We start from the raw sequence: 26,003 nt of genomic DNA, 5'->3' as shown, positions 1-26,003 counted from the left end.
TCTGGTTACAGTCCTGGGCGACGGATGTCCCCAGCTGAAGAGAAATCAAAGCAAAGGATTTTCTCCACTGTTTTTTTTTTTTTTTTTTTTTTTTTGCTCTTTCAGGAGTAATTTAAAAGCAGGTGTAGATAAAGAACCGAGGAAAACCCTGTGGGGAACAATCCTGCCGTACCTAGACAAGATGATGAGGCTTAAAATCTCTTCCGCATCTAATCATGGCTAAATCACACCCTGGACGTCCCCTGCCACCCTGGATGCCACAGGGAACGTGTCCCTCGTTGTCCTCGCAGCGCCTGGTCCCATGAGGTGACCCGCGGGGCTGCCCTCCTGGGCCTGGGGGAGCCGAGGGGGAGGCAGAAAATCCCTCAACATCACCACCGTGACGGAGCCGAGGTGCAAACAACCCCGTGTCGGCGCAGGGGTCCGGCTGCCCAGCATTTTGGGTTGGGTTTTGTGTTTTTTTTCCCCACCGAGGGTCCCTGCGGGCGGCAGGGCAGGGCCGAGGGGCGCAGGCCGCGGGTCCGGTCGCAGAGGGAGCCGCAGATGGGGGCCTTCCCCCAGCCTGCAAAAGTGCCGCACGATTAATTATCCATCTGCGCTACAAAAGATCGGCTCTATAACTGCAGGGGGTGCTATTCATCAGCCTGGAAACGTGCTGGCAGAGGACAGCCAGGGTCCAGCAGTTGACATAAAGAAATAAATAAATACAAAAGCGGGATGCGCTGCGGGTCGCGGGGGCGGACGCGCGGCGGGACCCGGGCGACCCAGGCGCGGAGGAGGCCGGTGCCGCAGCCGCTGGGCCCCACGGCTCGGCCACGGCTTGGCCACCAGGATTAGCCCAGCTGGCCACCGGGGCGAGGTGCTGGGCAGAGCTGGGGGCACCGGGAGCAGTGACACCTGCATGCTGCCCCTGCTCCTCAGCCCTCCCCTTCGCGGGCTGAACCCAACATCACGCTCGCAGCGGCCGGGGTCCAGGGCTGGCTTCACCGCAGGGACAAATTTAGCAGGACCCCCGGTCCCCGAGCCCTGTCCTTTGAAGCCCCCGTTTCCCGGAGCGGGCATTTAGCAAGTCCAAACGCAACACGGTGTCAGGCATCCTTCCCCTGCCAGTCTCTGCCAGCCGTCCTCCTCCAGACGCACGCACTAACACAAAATGACGGCTTCCTCAACAGCCTGAATGAGCAGAGCCCTCGCGCCGATCCCTAATTGTCTGCCTTTTACTCTCTCGCTCCAGTCATATTATATCACAAAACTCAAAGCAGCCCACCCACTGTCCCTGTCTTTGTCCGAAATCTCAAATGAACGGTAAATTGGACAGAGGAAAAAAAAAAAAAATGCTGAAGAAGAAGGGAGGGGCAAGCTACCCCCCCCCTTTTCCTCCACCCCCTTTTTTTTCCTTCCCCCTTCTTCTTTTTTTTTTTTTTTGAGGTTGCTCTTTGCTGGTGCACCCACACTGCTATTGTGCTGTCGTCAGTTTAAAAGGGGAAAAAAAAAAAAAAAAAAAGATGGAGATATTAAAAAAAGCAATCCCATCTCCCAGCCCTTGAGAATGTGACCCCGAGGCCCTGCCCTCCTCCCTCCCCGCGCACACCCATCGCCGTCAGGGCCCCCACCCCAGCACCCCCTCGCCGCTCTGAACCTGCAGAACAGGGAGGGGGGAAAAAACCCAAACACCTCAGGAACCAAAAGAAAAAAAAACAAAAAAAAAACACAAAACAAAACCAAACCACCGTCAACAGGATACAGCCGGGAGGGGGGGGGGAAGAAGGAAGGATGAGGGGAGGAGGGGGGGGGGAGGATAAAATAAATAAATAAAAATACCCCAGGCAGGCACATGCACAAACCCAATAACCCATTTCTGGCGGTCTCCCAGAGCTGGAGCCAGCCTGCGGGGAGCAGCCACCAGCTGGGGCCTTGGCAGCGGCCGAGCACGGGGGGCTGCAGCTGCGGCCCCGCCAGAGGCCGCGCCGAGCCCCTGCCCCGCGGCCCCCCGCTCGCCCCGCTCGCGCTCCCCGGGCGGCCGCGGCGTGTCGGGGTGCCAGGGCCGCACGCGCGGGGCCTGCCGGCCGCGGCCTCCGCCGGGCCATTTTCCACTGGAAACTTTGGAGAAGGAAGAGAGACATAAAGCCCATTTACTGTACCTTTCTGGCATCTTTTCTCAGCTTTCCCTGCTGCTTCTCCCCACCCCCTTCCGATTTATCTCAGCTACTGGTTTTATAAACCGAGAGGGTGGAGGGGGGGTGGGGGGGGGAGGGAAGAGGAGGGGGCTTTTTTTTTTTTCTCCTCTCTCAGCCCCGTCTGCACCTTCTGCCTGAGCCCGCGAGTGAAGTCACAAGGCTGGGGCTCTGACATCACGCCGAGCCCACAAACACAGGATTGTGACTTCACTGCAGGGTAGAACGGGGAGGACGAGGAGAGGGGAGGGGAAACGGCTCTTATTCAAACACATATCTGCAGTAGTAACAAAGGGAACTCAGGAAATGGCTGGCCAAGAAAATGGCTTGTTTTTCCGTAAAAAAACACACGTATCCTCTTTTCTTCTTCTCCCCCCCCTCCCGGTAAAGTTTGCGACCACCGTGGAAATACCTTTTACAAGTGCTTTGAGCAGCACGGGCAGCAGCAAGTGGCAGCCTGGCCACCGTCCTCCAGCGCTGCCCACGCTCCCACAGCCCTTCGGGGACGGAGCTGCCCCAGTGACCCGCGCCAGAGGCAGAAAAGGTGCCGGGGCTGAGACCCAGGAGCACGGCAGGGGACAGAGAGGCTTTCGGGGACGGCAGGGGAGGGGGAAAAGGGCCGGGATGAGCGGAGGCTGCAGGTCACACCCGGGATGCACCGAGAAAGCCAGCTGGGATAAGCGGCAGCGCGCTGGCAGTGACGCTTGGCAGCAGAGGTCTGGTAGTGGCGGGTTGGGCTGAGGTAACGCTAATTAGCATGCATTCATTTTTTATTTTTTTTTCCACCTGAGGATCTGAAAGCACTTTTAAACTGTAATTGGAATAAAAGAGGTATTAAAGCTCAGGCTCCAGGTAATGAAGTTGTACTAGAGGCCTAAGCAAGGCGACGGAGTTCAGCGGTGAGGTTTTCGGTTCCCCATCGTATTTTCGTTTTTTTAGGTGCCCTGGGGAGGGGCAGGGAGACTGGGACAGGTAAAAGAAAGACCCAGTGTGCTCCCCGTGCACAGCAATGCTTACGTGTTGCTTCAGGAGCAAATGCACATGATCTAAACTTCTCGAGTCATTTCTGAAATAACACCTCCTCCAAACGGGGATATTAAGTAGGTATGGGCTTAATTTGGCCTGGATAGTTGCAGGATTTGGCGTCCTCTTCATTTATTCAGTTGGAGGGTTTTTAATAGCAATTTACCGAGATTTAACACAACCTCAAATATTTTGGGACACAGGCAAAGAAAGACCCTCTTAGTTGTGTTCAAAATGGCATTTTCCTCCTCCCTTTGAAGAAAGGCAGCTCAAACACTTGCACTGTGCTAATAATGCCTGAAGGCCAGGAATTCAGAGGGATAAGCCAAGGGCACAGCTACAGCCAAGTGAAAGGAGTAAAAAAAAAATAAAAAGGAAAATTAAAGCACGCTAATTGCAGACGATGTAATATTTACCAAGTTAACTGGATTGCGGAGCCAAAGGGGAGGCAGCCCCGCGTCCACCCCTCTTCTCCAGCCTCACCAAGGCCAGCCTGGGGGCAGGAGCGCGCCGGGCGGCGGCAGCCTGCCCCTTCCCGCAGCTTGCCATGCCGCAGGAGGGAAAGCTGTGCATGGAGCGAGCGAGAAGCACGAGGGAAGCGATCCAGATCCCCGCCACGAGCCGGCTGGCAGGTAGGGCTGGGAGGAGCGCGCTGCCGGGCTCGCAGGGAGGCTCTGAGAGGCTCCTCCAAGCCAGTGCGCTCCGTCCTGGACAGGCTCTGAACGGCAGCGCCTTGGGCACTGTGAGGGTTTTCCTCCCAGCCCTGGCACCGTCTCAGCACCTGGGAAGATTTTCCCTGGCTGCCTGTGTCATTTTATGGCTCCCAGTGCCAGCACGGTGATAAAACTGGCTGCAGTGGAAGGGAGACGCTCTCCTTCTGAGAGGGGTGTGCCACGGGCACCCAACCTTGTACCCACCGCGCTCCTCAGGAGGCCTTGCTCCTCGTTTGGCCACGGCTTTGGCACAGGTTTAATACAGCCTGAATCCCCCTGGATTATATGGGAGAGACCGTGTTTATCCCACCCCTTCTCCTTGGGGATCGCCCCGGCCCGCCCGCGGCCGGGCACACAACATGGCCGCTGTGGCGCCAGGGTGCCCACAGACGGCAGGAGCATGGCACACGCTGCTGGGGGAGCGCAGCGAAGGAGCGGGGAGAAGAGAGAGAAACCCAACGCGTGCACCCAAACGAGAACGGGCCTGCTCCGGCTCGGCCCACGGCGCGATTACCTGCCTTGGAAGGCGGCCAGGACGCCCGGGCCGAGTCCCTCCGCGCTCATGCAAAGTGCAAGCAGCGCTGCCGGCATCGCCAGCAGCCCGCGCTTCGGCGGCGCGTCTCACCCCAAAACGCCAAACCGGAGCCAGGGCAGGGGCTGCGCGGGGTTTATTTTCACACAAGCGCGATTGTTTTGTTGATGCAGAAAGGTAATTAAAAAAAGTTCTGATTTCAAACGTGCCACAGAATTCCCAGAGCCCGGAGGCTGCTGCTTAGAGGCAGATTAATCACACTGAATTCTCCATCTAGATATTGCATGCACTCCAAACTCCCACCGCTAATAGCTCTAATATTCTCCTCAGCGTGTGCATGCTGCTGGTGTTATGTTCCAGGAATATTAATTCCCCAACTCCAGCTTCTTTCACTCGCGCATGTACCCTACAGGCTTGCTGCCGGGCACCGGGAGATTATGGAGGAGAGAAAATGGGGCTGGAGGAGAGCCGGGGTGCAAAGGTGCTGGCTAGAGCTCCTCGAGGAAAGTCATTAATGTTCTTTGGATAAGCAAGCAGTCCAAATAAATTCTACCTGAAGGCCAAGTTCTTTAAACAAAGACAGCCAACTACACAGGCACAAGATGGTTGAAATTAAAATGAGTTCCCGACGCCGGCTTTGTCTTACCCGCTCCTGCTACCCTGAGACTTGCCCAAAATTGTGATCTTATTAATTGTGCGCTCTGCGTTACGGGTTTCATTCTGCTGGGGTCATCCCCAGTCCCTTTCACCCCCAAGTAAGGCTACACACATCTGAACTCCGCTGTCATGCAGCAGCAACACTGAAAATACAGCGGGTTGTAGTGCCCAAAGAGCAGGAACTACGCTCCACAATGGTTGGCCCCATTGGGGAGCATTTGCTAGAGCCAGCAGGCTCTAGGAAAACGGACAGGAAAATAGCTTAGGGACTCCAGCTCAGGGTCTCTCTGCCCGTCGGGGAATAGAAGGTACACCCTGGCATCCTCATCCCACACAGAAGAGGGGAGGAAGGAGGCAGAAGGGAAATGTGTATTTTTTCTGTGGGCTGGAATAGCTGCTGTTCCTAGTAAGCAGTTCAGTGTGTGTGTGATCTATATATACGGCCAAAAGGCCAGCTGCTAAGCTTTAAAACGAATGCACACTTGAAAAGTACCATTTAAGATGCCTATGATGTAATTTTCAAAGCTGCTGAATGCTCACAGCTCCTAGTGCTGTTCAGGGAAGACTGCAAGCAGCTGCCAGCGTAAAGCCCAGGTCTCAGGTCTCTGCAACCAGCCACGCCGGGGCTCTGGAAAACACCGCCCAGAAGACACCTCCAAACAGACGGCTGTGGCCATGCTGCCATTCAGGAGGACTGCTTGCCTGACAAGAAGCTGTCATGGATCTCGTTTTTCTTTGTCAAGCAGTCAAAATACATATTGCCGTGTAATATGCATCAGCACGCCTGTGTCAGCGCTGGGAAATAAAAGGGACTTTGCCCCTTTTGTCGCAGGCATTTCCAATAGGGACAGCGGCACAGCACCTGAGCCATAGGTAGATCGTGCTGTGTGGAGCAGCCTGGCAGCCGCGAGCACAGCTCACAGCACCTCCGCTGGTCTCTGGGCTACAACCTGTAAGGCCACAGCTGCACAGGCATAGATGGTGGTCTTCTGACAGTCATGACAGATCAAAGAGAAGAGGCAGCATTTTTACAGCTGAATACTTCGCAGCGATCTGGTGGTGGTTGCAGGGAGATGCAGCAGAGCAGAGACATTTTTCTAAGCTTCCTCTGCTTCCCATAGATCCCACAGGTCTACAATCACACATGTGGCCTGAACTCTTAGCCCCAATTCCTTAAACTTGATTCCTGCTGCAGGGAAGGGGGAAAACGGGGCTTCAACCCCGGCAATGGCTGCATAAGGCCCTTGGGGCTGAACTCTGCTGTAGTGCAAGGGGAGAGGCGCTGGCTTCCCTCCTGGTGATAAAGCGAGGCATCCCTCTGTGTAGCTTAGGTGCAAATCTGTGATCCTCTTTCTCTCTTTGTACACAAAGAATGAAGCAGATAGCGAGGCTGACATCTAAATCCTCGCTATTGGACATCTGAGATAACCCCGGTTGTTTTTGTTTTTCAAGCTCAAACATATGAGAAGGGAGAAAGACAGAAGGATTTCAACCCCTGCCAAGCCCTGTCGCCAGCCCCCTGAGTTACAGATCTATGAACTCTTATGGGATGAGGGCTCTTTGCTTTTATCTCCCTGTGCAGCTCATGTCCTCAGCCCTTTGCAAACAGATGTTTTGCCCTCCGAAAGGGAAAAGAGGAAGCGAGAGAGAGAGCAAGCAGGAGCAGGAATGCTGTCTGCAGATGTCAATCAGGACTTCAGTCTCGGTCTTACCTGCCAGTCCTGCAGGAGGAGGATACATGAATTTTCTAGTTGGATAGTCAGTATCATCAAACAAGAAAATTGTGAGGTTTGGATTGTAATGCAGCCTCACGTTCAGTAAAAAAGGCCCCGTTACACGGAGAAGATGTGGGACTGAGGATCCTATTCCTAGCACCTTAAAAATTAAAAATTTCACTACAAATCTCCTAAAGAAACGGACAAAAATAGTACAGCATTTCAGACCGTTTTTTGCAGAGCATGGTAATGCTGGCAAGGGGGGGAAGTGATTGTAGGTAGCATACCGTCAGGTTCGGGGGAAGCTCTCCCTGCATTTTTTATTTTTTTTTTTCAAAATTACACGAAGGCAAAAAAAAAAAAAAAAAAAAAAAAAAAAAAAGCTTCTCGGGAACGCAAAGTCTCAGGATTGCACGTACACAGCCAGTGTCATCTCCAGCGCGGCGCTCGCCGCGGCAGCCGGCTCCCCCCCCGCCAGCAGCCTCCCCTGCAGCCACCCACCCCGCTGCTCCCCCCGGCCGGGCTCGCCCAGTACCTGCAGTGCAGTGGGTGCCGTGGGCCTGGCGGAGCTGCTGCCGCTGTCATCTCGGCGGAGCTGGCAGTCACCTGCCAATCTCGCCCCCACTTCCTCCTCCCTCCCGCTCCCCCCACCCCTCGCCAGTGCTGCTTTCCCTGGGGATGGATCACTCTCCCCCCCCCCCCCCCCAAGCAGCAGCCTCGCAAATAACCACCGTTAGCTCAATCATAATCCCCTCCAAGGGTTTTAATTAGCGGCCGCTCCGGACTGCGAGGCACGGGACGGAGAGCGGGGCTAGCAACAGGGGGTAGGGAGGCTTGGGATGGCCGCGGGCTTCACATGGGGGCACGGCTCCTTCCCCTCCACATGGCAGCCCTGGCACGGGCAGGTGGGGAGCGGGCGACCAGGGGAGGTCCTGGAGCACCTCCAAGAAGCCCAGCCCGGGGCAGCATCGAGCACGGGGACCAGAGACAGAGGGGGCGAAAAAAATCAGGTGCATTGCTCCCTTCTCACGAAATAGAGATATCTCAACATACAGAAAGGCCTGGTTCACGTTATCGTTGCTTCCTTGCAAGATAACAGTCTTATTAAGCCCCCCACCCCTTTTTTTTTTTTTTTCCTTAAGATTCACGGGTTTGTGGTCTGGGAGGCATCTTTTAGCCCCGAATGAAATGGACGCGGCTTACCGAACTTCAGCTCTCCACCTAATATTTGTTTGTTCGCACCCATTGCAGCTCCCTTAATTTTTAACAGGTCTCAATAAGTCTTTTTTTTTTTTTTTTTTTTAAATAATCAGTCACTGAAGTTTTATCTGAATAGCCCTAAGCCTATTAGTGCTGGGGTTGTCCGTGGAGCCCCCTCCCCCCGAGGTTAAACAAGCCCACAGTTCCTTTTGTACTCCAAATAACACGCTGGGAAGAAAAGAGGCAAAGAGGGATAAAAAAGCCCAAGCCCCACGCTCGGTCCTTTTTAAGACATAAAGAGACACTGGAAAGGGGCATAAATGCAAGGCCTCTTTTAATTCCCTCCCTCCCCCCCTTTGTAGGTCACCTTTCCTATGAAGACATTGATGCTTTGAGTCTTCATTTGCTTAAACCAAGAGGAGAAGTTCAGGTAATCGCCGTAGCAGATAGTGGGGCAGAGGAGGCTTCTCCAGGGGGTGTGCTGGGAAGGGGACAGGTGTGAGGGAAGGAACCCAAAACCCAGAGGGGCAGGGACCTAACACACACCGGGAAGGTACATTTTGCTCTGAGGGCTCAGAGCCTGGCACCACCCTGCCCATGCTGGCCTGGCAGCCCCTGGGCAGCCACCTCTCCACCCCAGGGGGGACCCAGCACCCCCAAAATCCTCACTCCACTCGGGATCCCTAGGGATGGAGAAGGGCTACATGCTGCTCCGAAAGCTCCAACAGTCCCACGGTGGAAGTTGCTCCCCATCACAGCATCATCCCTGTCCAAACACGACCACAGCTCCCATTAGTCACCAGCACGCTCCCCTCGGTGAGGTGAGGTAGCAAATTATGTCCTCTTGTCCCCGGTTTTCTTCCTTTTTCTTAAATCATGCTCGCTGTGATGTATGCCTTAGCACGAGCTCCCTGCTTCCGTCGCCTCCTTGATGAATGACGGGAGAGAAGACAGGATGAGCTGCCCCTTCCTTCTCTGCCCTCCCTTAGAAAAAAAAACACATTCTCAGGAAGAACTGAATGAAAAATGGCAATTTCGTCCAGGCCTCAAGTGCACAGACACACTCTCGTCCCTCCACTTGCTCTCAGTGCTGTGTTCAGAGTGGGCCGATGGTGCTCCCAGGCAGGTCAGAGCAGTCCCTCAGCACGGCTCCCCTTCCCACCGAAGGAACCCAACGCCTTGCCCGAGTCCTCAAACGCACCCAAAATTAGATATATAAGAACAAGCCCTGCTTACTCCGATGGCTCTGTACAGAAAAATGTATTTCCATGGAAAATATAACCAGCAACAAAGGGCGAAACTTGCGGGGCTGTGTGCTACCTTCAGCGCATATCCTGCAGCACAGCCCTGCAGCACGCAGACCGCTTCCAGCGCCTTCTTAATGTCAGCACACGGGCTACAAACACCCAGAGGAGGCCTGCCAAACTGGTGAGGAGAGGAAAACACCTCGCTCCACAACAGCAACAAATAAAGGAGCGCTATTCACCAAACTCGGGAATCCAAATCTGTTTTGTCCTGTTTTCCATGACTACTGACTGCGAGTAGAGGTCTCACAGGGACGAGCATTAAGTATTTATTCCAGCTCTTGGTTTTGTCAGATTCTGATGCCACTAACATGCTTCGACTCTGCTCGGAAAACAACATGTCTTTTTTAATCCAGGGATCCCAAAACAACACTGCAGCAGTACCTCTAACCTCAACCACAGCACCCAGGCTTCACGCAGCTCTGCAGCACGCGTTTCCCAACAGCAGCCAACGCTGCCCTCAGAAACCTGCTCCAGTCTAGAGCCTGCACAATTCGTACGCCCTACTCCTCTCTCCTTTGTGGTAATATTTAGCCTTGTCAAATACTACTTAGCTGCACATTAAGTATCACAATTAAGGAAGAAAAAGAGGGGAAGAAATAAATTAGGATCTTCCAGATTCTGGCCGCTATTCAGATTCAGATTCTGAATTGCACAAGGAAGTGGCACATGGAAGATGAGGAGCTGTTTATAGGCATTAAACAACTCGCTAGCAGTCTTGTAGGAGCAAACATAAAGGCAACATGTCCTAGCAACCCTACAAAAATTATCTGAGAGATCCCACCTCCGTGACAGCGGTCAGCATTGTAGTTAAGGGTTTCTGAACAAATCTAGAGCAGAGGTAAATAAGGGGCAGGAAAATGTAATCAAACACTCCAGTACAACGCTCCCAGAAAGAACTGCTACAGCCCATAAAAGGGATGTCTCTGAGATGAAGGGAAAACAGTACAAACACTTTGTCATCAGCCACTGGAAACAATAGTGGCGGTGGGAGGAATATTGCCTTACTTCTGGAGGGGGATGCAGAAAAAAGGGGAAGCTTTCAGCTACTTGCAGGAGAAACTGAGGGGGGAAGCTGAGAGGGGAGATGTGTGTGCAGACCGCTGCAGGTGATGGCCACTGGGAAACCTGGCTGGAAGTTGCAGGCCTGCCAGCACTGCTGGTTTAATCACCTGTCTGCTACTCTGGAGGTTTGCGATGTTCCCATCTTCTGGTTCTCTCTTCGTGCAGCACTCTGACCTCTCCAAAAAATGGCGCAGGCGAAATAAGCAGGTTTCTAGTTCTTAAGCATTTCTTCCAGGCAAGAAGAAGTTGAATCCCGGAGGCTTAAAACCAAACCAACTGCCTGCCCGGAACAGAAACCAATCTGTGGTTAAATCTCAGGTTTTTCAGGTAGTGCCAGGGCGTGGAGGGAGAGGAGGCTGACAAGTCCTGAAGCCCAGGGCCATCTGCCCTGACCTGGCCTGCTCTGCGCCCTGTCCCCACCTCTCCAACCACCAAGCGCTCGCCGCCCGCTGCTGCCAAACCCCCTTTAATTTCCTCCACGCTCCTCGCTAATTAAGCCTCCAGCCCGTTCCGCCTCTCCTCCCACCTGGCCCAGCTCAGCTCCCCGCTCGTGCATTTTTTTCATTCTTCCCCACGCCCGAGAGATTCAAGTTTCGGGAGCCTCGCGGGCTGCCCCAGCCCAGCCGAACCACGGCCTGTCCTCCTGCTGCCAGAGCCGCATGGGATCAGGAGCGGTGCTGGCTTCAGCGTGCGCCCCACGCTCGTTTTCCCCGGTGCTGCCATACATGATTAATCACCCCCGGGACACGCCTGCCGCCCCCCCCGGCCCTCAAACAGCCACAGCAGCGGCGAGAGCAGAGAAACCTCCCCGGGTGCCCGGCCCCGGCCTTGCCGGCGTCTCCCGGCGGAGACCTCCGATCCTCCGCACGCCTGCCCCTCGCCCGCCTCGCAATTAATCTCTACCCTTCCCCCATGTTCAAGCCGGCCTCGCCTCCCCCCTCCCCCAGCCCCCGTCCATCTGTGTCTAATTGCGTTTCATCTGCAGTCGTTCTCTGGAAGACTCACCGGGAAGGTGTCCAGAAGACGCGCGCAAGCCCAAGCACGCGCTCGACGTGGGGCACGGGGGGCGGCGGCGGCTCGGGGGCGCCAAGTCGGGTGCTCCAGGGCCCCCGTCCTGTCCCTGGGCAGGGGACGAGGGACCACGAAGGACAAATGGCCACGCAAAGCGGCGCAGGACAGCCGGGGAGCCGTGAGCTCGTCCCCTGGCCTCCCGCACACCCGCTCCCCTGCATAAATAACGCACATGCGTGGCGGTTCTGCGCGGCTCAAAGGGTTTCCTCCTGGAGGGCCGAGTCCCGAAATGGGGCTGCTGAAGGGTTCAGAGCTCAGGTGGGACATGCGCTGCCCAAGGGCTGAGTGCACCGTTTCCTTCGGGGGAGGCTGGAGCCACGTGGTTTCACGCGCTGCTGCCAGATAACGCGAAGGCATGGGGTAACATGCGGCAGCTGGGAAGCCGAGCCTGGCGCCCAGCAAGGGAAATGTTCTCCTCCTTTTCTTCACAGAGTCAACCTCCCAGCTGCCAGAGGTTAGGGACTGAGCTACTAACCTATAAAACACCACCTTAAGCCTTGTCCGTGCGCTGCCAAGACTTTAAATACACGAATTTGCAGCTCCGGTGGGGGTGACACGATTCCTGTAGCAGGACAGCAACTTGGACCTGAACAAATCTTGCAGGGGTTGCTCGTATCCACGCTCCCGGTGAGCAGAGCTCTAACCGGTACCTCCCAGGCTTTTTCTTTCACTCTTCTTCCAACGCAGCCCCAGCCAGGCAAACAGGGGAGCAGGCCGTGGAGTTGCTGTGACTAACGAGTTGCCATTTGCCGGCTGAGTCACAGCACCGCTACACCGACCGGCCTCCCGGTGGCTCGAGCCAACGTTTTACTTCTCACTGCAATGGGGAAGGACTGCAAACAGAGTCAATTACTACAGCCCAGATGACGACTTATAATCTGATCATGGTAAATCAACTCGCTGGCAATCATCTGTTCATACGTTTTGCTCTGCCAGGATCAGATTCAGTCAAATCTTTTGGTTGCACCGAATGCCACAAGCTGCCTGCGTTTCTGCAGCACAGCTGTAATGCTGGTTGTGGTGAAGACGCTGAAAGCTACCACCCCATTTTTATCCTTTTAAGCCTCTCCTCAAGACACTTATTCTAATGAAAAGTGCCACATTTGAAGATGTCAATCAACAGAAGCAGATGTGGCCCAAACATATATATAGGTCTTTAAATAAGCACAAAAATCATGCTCCCTTCTCCCTCATCCTTCTTGGGTATTGGACACTGACTGCGAGTCCCAGAAGTCTGGGTTCAGTCCCCTGTTACAATGCAGACCTTCTGCACCATCTTGAACCACAACACAGCTTTTCATGAAGCTATAAAATGGGGACAGGCTTAACTCTGACACAAAGCAAGGAGGAATACATGCATCAACACTCCTAAAAAACTCTGTACAAAAGACAAGGGCTGTATAAATAACTAAATATAAATACACACAACAGATTTACCACTGCCCCAGAACCCTGACTTTGTGAGGCAGCCTACAGCAAAGGGTATTTTCCTGACGCTCACCGATTTAAGGAAAACAAGTACCTGTGAGAGAACAGACAGCACTCCATCTGCAGATGAATTTTATCTGCTTGCAATGCTAGTTCGGAGCCAGCACATGCTGGGAGTAAACAAAATTTGTGAGGAGACAACAGTATGTGACAAATGAGAGCAACACGTGGACTAAGGGCCATCGAACAAGTCCCCGTGCATGTCAACATCACAGAAACCTCCACTACCCATCTGAAGCCTTGCAGAGAGAAAGACACAGAAACTCACCTCTCCTCCCACTGCGAGCGGCCCTCTGGTCCATGTCAACATGCATCCTCCACACTGGCAGAGGAAGTTTGCACTGGCATCGCCTAACCTGTATTGTCACGGTGCAAGGACTGTCAACCCTCTATCTTTCATCAGCACAGAGTTCTCCTTATCAGAGAAGGAAAGCACAAAAGGGAGGGAGAAATGCGTTCACACAAGCAGTGTTTCTCTGATGCTCAGCATAAAAATCTAATCAAAATTGTACCAGAATGGTGATGTGAAAAGCACCCTGCCAAGTCAGTAATAAATATAAAATTCATATCTTACATTTCCACAATATATCACCTCTCATCCTGCAGTACTTTCCACATTGTTAGGACTCAGATGAATCCCCAAATCAGCACAGATTTGCACTGGAATCTAACATTTTTGTTGGCTTCACATTCATTCAAATTACATCCTTAAGCGAGAGTAGGATAACAGACACTTAAAATGGCCCCTTGAATGCGGCAGCAGCCATTTTAAACAGGGCCCGACTCCTTCCAGCTGCCCAACTCGTTCCCCGAAGCTTGTCCCCCGTCCACCGTCTGTCCCTCTCACTCCCTGGGCCTGGCTCACCACGCTAGCCATCCCGTGGCAAAGCAAAGGCCACGTGGCAATTTTAGGGTGCACAAACAGCTGTCAGCCCCAGTAGGCTCCATCAACATCCCAACTCCAAAACTCCAGAGGCTGCAGCCTCTGAGATTTCACCAGACAACAAAACCCTACCTTCTCAGCTTTCAGCTTGCTCAGGCAGTAGCAGACAATGCCCTGCAACGCTGTTATGCACGGCATCCGCAGGGACCAAGAGCTAACACCATGAAGCTAGCAGTAGTAACAGCTTCTCCTTATTGTGAAGACCACGTGGATTGAGAAAAAAGTGGAGAGGGCATGGAGTAAAAAGTGATCTCAGCTTGCTTTCCATTAGTCATAGCCTACCTCCCCGTCGCCTGTTACCTGAATACTTATCACCGAATCCTTCCCAACAGATGCATTTGCCAGTGATTCTGATGGGAGCAATTAGCTGTGCCATTCTTTCTCATCCTATCAATATGCTTATATGACAAAACAGCGTCCATTTTTGGCCCAAAGATTTCATGTTCTGCAAGACAGGTGTATAAAAGACAGGAGGCGTTAGAAAACCCCGAGGAGCTGTGCAAGTGTTAATAGCAGTGGGTGCATTAAGATAGAAGGGCTGATTTTAGTCCTTCATGCATCATACCCTATCTGAGCACAGCAGGTCTAAATAGGGAAAGCATATTCTCAAAGCTCAGCTAGCACTAAGGTATCTAAACAAAGACCAGGTTTTCATGACTGCTCAGCAACCACAAGCAGTAGGTGTTCAGTTCCTAAAAATTCTGACACTGCATCTAATGAGCCACAGACAATCTCAAACTACTCCGCTACTAGTGGTAGCACAGCCAACTAGGGTTAGCAGCAGTGAGACGTACTGCAAGCTTTCCCCTTTTGTCAGATAAGGCTTCAGGGATCCTTCATATTGTTCATACCCATATCTTTTCACTTCTTGGTGGCATTGCCTGCAGACCGGCATTTGGGGGAAAAGTCCTTGGAAGCCACAAAGATATGAATGATATAAAAGAGTCCATCCAAAGGAGGAAAAAGGAGATACTAATGCTTGAAGATGCTGCCAAAAGAAGGTACACAATAAAGGTAGGAGTCTTCTGTAGTTCCATTTACATTTATCTGCATCTACGCTGATGAAATCAGGACGGTTATTTCACCTCTAGCAGCAGAAACACAGCTGCAGCACAGTCAGATTCAACTCCTGATAAAATAAATAAATAAATAAATAAATAAACCAACACAATGTCACTTAGCTTCACAATGCAACGATAAACTATGCATCATTTGTCTTCCTTTTCGTAGCATAGATAAGGCCCTGGAACAGCATCACCTGAACTGCAGTCCACAGGTCGCTGCTGGTGTGTGAAGCGTGATAGGCGGTCCGTGCAGCACGCTATCTGCAACCACCGCACCTCGTACAACTCCCCATCCATTGCCCGGTGTCATTTTTCTCATTATAAACACCGAATGTTTTTATGCCTATATGCCAGATAAGCACTTACACCTAAATGTAAAATATCGGCCAGAGTGCGTTTATTTTGACCAAGGGGAAGCAGCGGTGTAAGACCCTTCCTGAGCACGCCAGCTATGTCATTGCACCTGCAACGTTCAGCATGTTCTACTCACAGTCATTGCAGTGATACAGGCATAGGAGATGTAGGACATGTTGCCAGGGCATCTATTGGAGAAGACTGTTGCAACAGAGCTACTTCTGTGTGCATGTGGGCACTGTCACAAGGAAATAGCTGCACTTGCTGCATGCCCTTGCAATATTGGCAGTTTCTAGAGCTGACAAGCCTCAAATTGTCTTAGTTGCAACCGTATCTGAAAGCCAGTATTTAATTTTGTGCAAAACCTGCTCAAAAAGCTCATGATAAAATAGAAGGTCACAGAAGTAGAACCAAGAAAGGAAGACCATTGGCTTGTTACTGCACGGTACAATAAGCGAAAGAGGACAAATCACTTTAACAAGGAGGCATATGGTCTGATCTTCTCAGGGAAACGATGGAAACGCAATCATTCGGGACAGTTACAACTAAATTGGACACAAACACAAGAAAACACGCGGAAGGAAGTATCACATCTACTGCATTTTGATCATGCATGGAACGAGGTAATGAGATCAGTGATTCTTGTAGAGTTTTTGTTTTTGCTTGGTGCTGGCAAAAGGATATTTAATTCCTCAGCTGAAAGCAGGTTTATTTTATATGTCCAATTTGCCAATGTCTACCCAGGTTCCAGTGTGGGACAGTCCCTGTCACACAGGAATGTGACAAATGTGTACATACAGGTCGGAACAGAAAGGCGTCAGGCAATGCCACCATTCTTGACTCCATGAGGATAATCAAGTAATCGTGCTGAATCAGACGGGCTGTTTGTTTTGCTTAAAATGAATTTACTTCAACAAGTAATTAATATTTTGAGAAGAGAAGGCCTTTGTTAAAGATTCACCACATTCACCCCTTCAATTAAGGTTTCAAATGTTCACATTCATAGATTCATTTACACCTCCCACTTGTCCTTCAGCAATGCCAGGAAAGACCAGAGTTTACGTTCCTGGCATCTCAAAGATAAAAGAGAAACAAAACCAAATCATCCACAAAACAAAGCACGATAAAAAAATAAAAATAAAAATTAGAAAACACTCCAAACAAATTAAAACACCCCAAACCTACCAGGTCTTTTATCCATCACCAGCGAGAAGAAATGGTGTCCAAGATGAACCGCGCGGGCACCTGTCCCCTCTCGTGTGCAGCACGAGCGGTGACATGAACCAAGGAGCCTCGTGGGCAAGCGGGGCGCCACGGGGCACGCCAGGAGGAGCCCTGAGCCCCCCTGGGCCAGGCCTGGGGCTGTGGAGCCGGGCTCAGCGCTGGGCACATGGGGCAGCCATCTTCCTCTGCACCTGCACCGGGGCCCACGGCTCTCTCCCCTGCGTGCCACGCACCCGGTGCGCTCCGGCGGCCCCGGTACCCCAGGTTGCTAGGGCATTTGCATATGTTAATTGCAATGTCAGGGTATTTGCCTGTGCTGATCACCGGAGCGATGTTTGGCCCCAGCGCCTTCGCTTATTTAGGGGAAAACGGCTGGATCTGACTATACCTGTGCCGTGCTGATGTCACCGGCTGCTATTTCCAGCCCGGTTGCCATGGAAACAACCAGGCCTCAGCACCAGTTAGCAGTTCAATATATAATTTACTTATTCTTTTTCACCTAAGTGATTAGGACTCAAAATACAGAAGCATCTCACATATATAAAATCTTCTGATCGTTTCACAGGGATTTCTTGAAGACAAAAAAAACAGCCAGAAATACCACACTGCGCTTTTCCCCAGGGAAAGAAGAGACAAATAAAAGCCAAAACGAAGGAAAAAAACAATCCTTTCCTCCTCTGTCCCCTGCCCTTCCAAGTTTCAAGGGAGGCAAAAGCTAACGTAACACCTGCCTCACCACGCACAGCCATAAAGCCCTGCAGACGAATGGCAGCCTGACCCCAAAAAGGCCTTCCTTGGCTTCTACAGATGACCGTCACAGGTTAACCTAAAACTCTCTCCCTCCTCCTCATTAATCTCAGAGGAGGCAGCGATTCACACTCCTAGCCGTCGTACTGCTAACCAGAGCCTTTGGGAAGGCCACCCTGCTCCATCGCCGCCACCTGCTACAAGACACAACTCCAGTGGTTCCCTATACTTTCCATAACTTTTTAAACTAATGTTTTGGTCCAAGGTGAGGTGATTTCTCTGATTTTCCACTGCCTAACCAGTCACTACAGAAGCTGGTACCAGACCCAAAGGTTATGCTTCAAAGTACTGATCCAGCGAGAGACAATACAAATATTTTTATGGCGAAAATTTTCAAGGGATTGCTCCATGGTCAGGTGAAGTATCGGCCTTGAAGTTACACATTGTTTCTCCTTATTTTCAAAACGGGAAGTTTTAAACATTAATTTTGAAAAACAAGAGCTTTGTAACTAAGCTGTGTAGTCTGGCAGAACAATAGCTGGAGCAACCCCCCAGAGCTTCCAACCAACGCCGGCCGCCCCCTCTCGCTTCCCCACCAAAACAAGCCATCACAAACCATCTACACTTGTACTCCTTTTCCTGGCCGCTTACTCCTCCCATGTACAGCTGGGCACAAACCACCGATGAGAACCCAGAGATGCATCCCAGGCAAAGCTTTAAGCTGGGCACATTGCTTACTGAAGAGTAAAATTAAACAAACATGCACAAATATTCTTCTGTAGTTGCCTTTTGTTCATCTTCAACATTTTACGGCCTAAGATGTTTTCACCTGCAAAACAGAACAATGCTGGACAACAATCTGAAAGCCACCTGGGTGAGTTAGCAGGGGACTGTGCCAAGCCTTTAACTATTTGAAGAATTTGAGGGGCTATTTGCTGGAGAGAGGAGGGTGCCATCAGGCACCTGGGCCAGTATGACTCTGGGGGCAAATTTTAGAGGTCTTCCTCTGCAAAATCATTAACAAGGGAATTTGGAGTGGTCAGATGCTTCAAACAAAACCAAAAGAAACCACCATCTTCCCCTATAGAGTAACATAGGGCAATGGCTCAAAAGTAAAAATCAAATACATGTAATCTATAAATCTAATTGACCTGAATGAACCTTTGTCCTTATTTTCTTCCTTTTTCTTCCTTCCAGCTTTCTTCCTTCCAACTCCTTGACTACCTTTCTCAAAACCACTGCTTTCGTTTGTGCTCCATTTCCTTTTCTTCTTTGACCTGCAGAGTCTCCTTCCCTCCCACCCTCCTGCGCAATCCTCTACATTCCCCACAGCTCAACCCCAGCATTCCCCTGCACCACCCCATCCGAGCTTCCTCTTCATCCTTTTCTGGAGCTCGTCCCCTTCTGTCCCTTCATGCCCTCACCCTAATTCTGTTGGGTCACGGCGTGCTTCTCTCATGTTAGCATCTGGTGCACGCTCAACCAGTATCAATCAAATCAAAGAGCCACAAAACTCTTGAGAGTTTATCAGGAGCCCCCCTGATTTCAAAGCTAACGGAAATAAAAGATAAATTTTAAGCAATTTGGCAAAGACACCACATGGGAAGTCAGAAGCAGTGCCGGAATTGAAGGCAGTGTCCAGAATCACTCGGATCTATCCCCGGGTCATTGCATGGTCAAGAAACAGATCGCGCAATCGACAAACCAAAACAGATTTATGCCAAGTCCAAACGAGAAACAGCCACTGAAAAAATAATGTTGGCTGCAGGTTGTGAAGCATGATTAAAAAGCTGATTAAATGTTTCTATTTTAGGGAAGAAAAAAAAAAAAAAAAAAGAGTCTTTTTTAAACCCCTTTGCTACAGCAACTTATCTCACACAGGGAGTGAGGCTAGAAAAACATGTTGTAGTGAGTTTAGCTATGGGGAAATGACTGATGCTTTGGATAGAGCTGACAGCTGACTCAAGAGTCATCACTGGGGCTAACATCTTCCTTCTCCATGCAGCCTACAGTGGTCTGGCATGTCTCAAAACTTGAAAGAAAAAAAAAAAAAAGGAAAAAAAAAAAAAAAGCTGCTGATTTCATAAGGAAGTAGCCTAGGAGGCTGTTTGGAGGATGAAGTCAACTACATATGGTTCTATTTATTTGTTTGTTTTGGGGTGGGGAGAGGGAGTCAGTGGCAAATTCTCAGCCTTAACAACCAGCTCACAATAAAAGCTTATGAAGTCAAAGGTTCCTCACTGAAAGAAAAAAAAAAAAAAAAAAAAAAAGAAACACTCTTGAAGATTGTATTTATGAAATAAATGCCAACATATTTGCAGGATTCCAAAACTCAGGCATTCGGCTCTAATGATTAAAGAGTATTTCTCCTTGAGGCCACCATTTGAATCTAGCCCAGATAAGCTGTAATCCAAAACTGCCTTTGGATAGCAGGTCAGTATAGTTTACACAAAAAAAAGCCTTCTGTGTTTGGAGGTGATGCAAAACAGGTACACTAGGCAGGTCATGTCCTAATACACAGCTAGACCTCTACACCACAAACCAAACACAGCTGCATTTGAATGCACGGCCAAAGTTTTCTGCATTTTCTTTTAGTTAAAAAAAAAAAATCCCCCTAGGAAACTCTGTACAAAAATATCCCTTCTCTGTGCTTTATGAATGAGAATTCACATACAAAAAGGCAGGAAATGAGGTAAGGTTGCTTTTTCCCTCATTCTCTATATTGTGACCACAACACACACACACATTTATAAATTTAAGAATATAGCTGCGCACACATATAGATCTGCAGCTCATCCAAGTGCTGCTCACTTGGGAAAACTTTGAAATTCAAGAATTCTGTGACTCCGATACTCCAACCATTACCAGTTGGGAGCTAACATACATTTCTTTTTTTGTTCATCCTGAAGCTTTGAATTATAATTTGCTCATTAGCCTAATAAATATCTCATCGTTGTGTGGCCCATAACAGCAGAAACAGCAGTTATTATAACAGTTCCCCGCTGCACCAGAGGAAGCTCTTCTGACCTCAGCATCCCACAGCACCTTAAGCAAACATGGATCCAGTATAGCCACAGTCCTCCTGGAGCTTTCCTGCTAACCCAGACATATGCAAAGCAAAAGGTGCTGCTCTCCTTCCTCCAGGGCACACACGGGCTCTTCTCCAGCCACAGGAGAAATATCGCCAGATATCCCCAGAGATTTTCTCCATCTGCTCTCTGCGAAAAAAAATTAACAATCTATGGCACAGGGGCAACACATGCGGTAAAAAAGGTTCCCTCGCTCAAGAGCTTTGGCTGTGCTGAGCATTTGGTTTTGACCAACATAATTTCCTGCCATTCCACTTTTCCCAGGTTGCCTCTATATCTGTCCTGAACCTGCGTGAGTCTCCTGCTTCTACGTGATCCAGAGCCTAGCAAGAATTCCCTCCCAGAATGGAAGGGTAAGAAATCTCAGACTGGAAGGGTAAGAAAACCGGGTTATTTAACCGTTAACAGATTTACAAACAGAAACAAACAACAACAACAACAAAAAACAACTTTTCAATGCATATGAAAATGACCCCAAAATAATGAGTCTGGTTTTGTTTGGGTTTTTATTTTTTCAAGTTGAGATTGTGATTCTGATTCTGCTGAGACCTCCCCTGGCCCCTTCCCAAAACATATGCGTGATGAGAGGAGTGATGACTCTCCCAAATGTACTAAATAGGGCAATTTTGGGACCTCCTCCAAGATCTCGCTCCATCTGCCCACCTCCTGCCCAACGATGCGTTCTGTCCCCCAAATCTCCAGCTCCACTGTGTTCTGCAGCCCCGCCACCAGTGGCTCTCGTCTCAGTGCCACCTTTCTTCTGTCACGACCCCCACCCCAGCAACACCTTCCCTCCCGCTGCAGCCCTTTGCCTCCCTTCTCAGACTTGCACTGGGGAAATTCTCTGGATTTCTGTTCCCAAAGGCAGATGTTCCTGGGGCACAAAGGGGCAGAGCACGCTGCTGGCAGAGCAATCCTACATTACACCTCTTTGTCTCCTGGTGTAAAAAGCAGGCATCATTTCCAAAAGCAGAGGCAGCAAGTTGTGCCTTTCTACACCACCTCAGACTTGCTCTTGGGCCCACTTGTCCCATATCCCTTCAGGGTTACTTTTCAAGCAGGGCTGAAACTTCTGGCATCGTTAGCAGACCAAATTCAGCCCTGGTGAAACCCCATCACCTGCCCATACAGAAAGTGGGAAGAATTAGCACTGAGCTTAGCACCTATGCTGCCAATTGTCCCCAGACAGAGAACACGTAAGTACTGATGTCCTGAGCACCCGCAGGAGGTGGCAGCAAGGCTTCTGCCTGCAGCAGGTGAAAGACAGACTTCAACTTTCCTGAGAATCAGGCTTTTTTTCCTCAGTGTCCTGATTTACAGCACAATCGATAGGTTTCTGCCCACCGCTGCCATCCCCTTTAGGTTCAGGATTGATGGGCGGCAGCGGCCCAGTGCTGCTGCGTTCTCCGGGCTGGGAAACGCCACAGAGGGGAGCGCGGGGCTGCCTCACACGAGGGCAGCAGGCTGGGAGGCCACCACTGAGAACACATTGTCTGGTAACACATTGAGACAATCCAAGTTTAGTCAAATGGGCCTCCGTGAGCCTGCCTTGAGCCAACCTGGGCCAAGCAGAGGCCCAGCTATGCCCAAATTCCCTCTCTGACAGCTGCTGGAGGCAGGCAAGCCCCCAGTGCCCTTTCTCAGCATGCAGCAGCTGGGTCTGTCCTCAGCCCGAGGACAAATCCAGGGGACTGCATTTGGCACCCACCCTCCTGAGCATTTCTACTCATTTGGGCGGCACAGACTCTGGTGGTGGTGGTCTCCTCCCTTCAAAAGGGGCTCATGCCTAATTCCTGGCCTTCTTTGTCAGAGGCTCAGACACAGAGCTTCCAGAGGAAAGCCCTCTGGGGCATGGCCTGGAGATGCCGGGATGCTGATCACCCCCCACCCGGCACGCTACACCTTCCCTTCCTCCCTCCAGCTGCCTGTGCTGTGAATGATATCGCGGCCACGGCTCCGCAGGTACAAGTTAATGCTCACCTGCAGCTTTGTGATTACTTTGTGCGTCCTACCAGCGAGGGCTTATACCACGGCGTGCCACTCAGCCCGTCCTTCCACCCCCCAGTGCCTTCTGAGGGCATTTTCAAGGAAAAACTTCACGCGTGCAGACTTCCCGAGTTCAGCAGATGTAAGGATGTCTTAATTATGCTGCGGTAGATCACAGGTATTTTCAAAGCTTTAAACAAAAGCCAAAACAAAACAGCACAAGTCCTTCCTCCCCCTTTCTCCCTGCAGAAGGGCCCTGAGGCACCGCTGGATTAGCTGGCTGCTGGTGACAAAGCAGGTCACTGCTGCTCAAACCTTCCCCGTGCCCTGTCCCCAGCAGGATGGGTTTCTGTAAGGGCAGCCACCAGAGAAAGCCTCCAGCCACCACCTCGGGTTCAAAGCCTTGCTTGCAGACCAGAGGGGGCCTTGAAGTCAGCTCTGGGCAGCCGGACAGCACAGCATTCCTCCCCCGTGAAACCCCAGCGAATGCTGCCTTTCAGACAGGCACTTAGTGCTGTTTAACACTTTCCAAAGGAAAGGAAAAAAAAAAAACACATTTAATCAGTATTCCCAACTGGCTCAAGTGCTCGTATCTACAATGGAAGGAGAAGAGAAATGCTAAGAGGAACAAGGGAGGGAAAAGAGAGTGTTTTCAGATGAAATGAGACACATGAGAGAGAACCAAGAAAACAGGGAGCCGGTCAGGACCCACAGCTGTACAGCAGCTTTTTGTAGCTGAGGACGAATTTTGCATCAAGCCAGAGAAGAGAAGAGCTGCTCCAAAGGAGTGCAAGGTAGGGGAATAAAGAGAAAGGGAAGCAAAGGGAAAGAGAAGCTCAAACAGCTCGAGCAGCTGTGATGCCGTGACTGGAGCCAGTGGACAGTGAGCTATAAAACACGTTGGCTGCATGTAAGGAGAGGCGTGAACAGAGGGGTCCCTCATTTTCATCTCCAGTGCCTGCAGTTCTGGCAGGAGGCTGCCTGGATACTTGGCGGCGGAGGCCACGGGCAGTTTATTAAATGCAGGCACTGATCAGACCGCCCGAGAGGAGGCCTGGCAAAATCACAGCCTCTGCACCCGCAGGACAGATGCGCACGGAGTGATGCAGTTCCCCAGTCCAGAAAACAAACCAAAAAAAACCTGGCAGTATCTTAATTCGAGCGGGCTTTTCTGAGGACAATGAAAACACCCACCGTGGTGTCGGGCAGGAAATCAGTTCTGGGCTCGTACAGAGCCTCACATGTCAGAGCACAGGCACGCCAGCTGACAGACACAACGCAGCAGCTTCTCTCTCAGGTCTGCTGCTCCAGACTATCCACGGCGGAGTTGTTCTTCGCTTTCCAGTGAACGCTTGGTCTCAGCTCCAGCAGCGCAGCCAGCCCCTGCGTCAGACAGCGCAGCAGACTGATGGGAGCAGCGGTCCGAGCAGCGTGGCGGGGCTGCTCTGGCACCTCCTGCTGCCTCCCGCGTGAAGCAGAGGCCATGCTTCTTTGGGTCCGTGGCCATAACCAAAGATCACAGCATAGGGAAGTTTTGGGTGATGAACTGCCCCGCTAAAACAGATGTTTTGCCACTGGCCAGAACCCCAATCATTTTTTTAACATCCTTTGAACAAGAGAGTTCATCACTAACCTGCCTTTTTCACTCTAAACTTAGAGGAGAGCATTAGATTAGGCCTGGAGGCAGAAAAGGTAGGAGACTCTGCTAATTGCTCTTCTGTTTTTGACAGCTAATGAAAGTCATGCGTCTCTGCCAGCTCTTCTGTATTGGTCATCTGCCTGCAATCAGTCAACATCAGTGGACCACAGCAACAAAAGAGAGACTGCTCTTGAGGGGCACCAAGTCTCCATCATCATGCACGGGATCCTAAGTGACAGCTCCAAGTATCGTCCCCACATCCCAGGACATAGCTTTAGGTTTTGATAAGCAGTTCAGTGCTTGTCTTCAGACCCCAGGCAGGCTGGAGAGGAACGGTATCTTCTGCCATCCAGTTCTGTAGCTCCACCTCAGGCAACCCAGTTATTCAGGCCAGGTCAGACGGGAGAAGCAGCAGCACCTCACTGCTGAAAGAGCCGCCACACAAGCCGTGGTTCCCAGTCCTGCCAGCAAGATGCCAGGGTAAGAGGCTTGGGAGCAGTGCTGACAGCAGACGTGACTCATACAGCAAGCATCTCACTCAATTTTGCCCATCAGTCGTGTTTATCCTGAGCAACCAAGATAATCAGGGAAAAGCCAGTTCCGTGGGATATGACGCTGACGGCTGGGCGAACCCACTGCACCTGCCTGCAACCCAGGTCTCAGACACAGCCGAATCCTGTAAGAAATAAGGATAACCTGCAGGAACCGGGGGAGCCGATGCTCCTTCCCAATCAGGCTTAAAGATCACAGTCCTTTCAGGCAGAAACATAAAAACCTGCGGGAGGGGACTCCAAAGAAGGATTGAAAGGTAAGGCTACATCAAAGAGACAGAGACCAAGACATTTCTGCTGTGCAACAACCAGCACGGCCCATCTCCACCTGAACTGCCCACCCACGGGGTCTGAGCCACAAATTACGTGCTCCACCAGCAAGGGACCGGCCAGGTGGGTACAGGCAGGTGACACCGGGGACTTCTTCGAGCTGTCTGTGACCTCTGCTCTCCCAAGGCAAGAGCTGAAAGCCAGCACTCGTAAAAGCTGATGGTAAAAAGGGAGAAGGCTGGGGCAGAGGGAAGAGATCAGTGTCTGTATTTAAGATTCTGGGAGCTGAACGAGGATACAAGGCTAGGCTAAGGCTAGCAACCTGCTCTGCTCGAAACGGTACGTACAGACCCGGAACGAGGCTGATTTTTCACTCGAAACCAGTAAATGAGGTGGCGGGAGAGCGCAGGACAGCGCTGTGTTTCTACATTAGGGTTTTTAAGCACACTGCAGGATTTCTGTCTCAGAGTACTCATTGAGTTACATCAGGCTGTAATGGCCTGTTGATTTTGAGAGATTATGGCAGCGCTGTTGATGCAGGGGAAGAGGAGATGGAAGGGAAGAGACGATGCGATGCATCAGCCAGCGTGCGCACGCATTTCAGGTGATTACCTACACTCCCGGGCGAGCAAGACACGGCGGATCCACAGCGGGACCAGGACGGGGAAGGGAGCGTGCACAGGGCTCAGTGAGCATGTAGGGCTGGCACGGCGGGCGGTTTTGGTCCGTCCCCGAGCCCAGTTTCACTCCCTGGGGGCAGCAGATGCCACCAGCCACATTCTGCAGGGCAGTCCCCTCGAGGGCCGGCGTCGCATCGCGTCCCACGGCGTGGCACGGCCGGGCACAAATCCCCTGTGCTCAAGGAGATGCGCCGTGCGCTCCTGAGATGGATTCAGCCTCGCTCTGCCAGGCTCTGACAACTTTGCCTGCCTGCATTTCTCTCTCTCCTGTATTTCACAGCGAGATGGTATCCTTTCCTTCTCCTTTCTTTGCTCCCGGGCACAAGCAATCAAGAACAAAGGATGAAAGAAAAATGCAGTGGGGGGGAGTGAGGCGGGGGAGGGACATTTGAGAGTTAGGAGCAATCTTCAGCGGAGAGAAGAGAATTAAAAAAAAAAAAAAAAAAAAAAGAGGAGGAAGAAAGGAGATGCAGAGGCTTGGGGGAAAAAAAAAAACACACAATATGCAAATGAG

The 26,003-nt window shown here is 51.3% G+C and overlaps 1 protein-coding gene across 3 annotated transcripts in view; it reads right to left on the bottom strand.

Annotated features, from left to right (window-relative positions):
* Positions 1–26,003, bottom strand: part of TCF20 (transcription factor 20) — a 112,549-nt gene that overhangs the window by 61,764 nt on the left and 24,782 nt on the right. Inside the window, exon 1 of one of the 3 annotated variants that reach the window (XM_084523296.1) lies at positions 7,350–7,377. The exons of 1 other annotated variant lie outside the window; for it this stretch is intronic. The gene's annotated coding sequence lies outside the window, so the exon portion shown is untranslated. Of the gene's footprint in view, positions 1–2,141; positions 2,177–7,349; positions 7,378–26,003 lie in introns of those variants that run through there. One more of the 3 variants, XM_084523295.1, reaches the window with a different exon arrangement.

Source organism: Aythya ferina (genome assembly GCF_964211825.1).
Source record: "Aythya ferina genome assembly, chromosome: 1".
NCBI lineage: Eukaryota > Metazoa > Chordata > Aves > Anseriformes > Anatidae > Aythya > Aythya ferina.
Note: the sequence above shows the minus strand (reverse complement) of the source record. Positions and strands in the feature narration are given on the sequence as shown.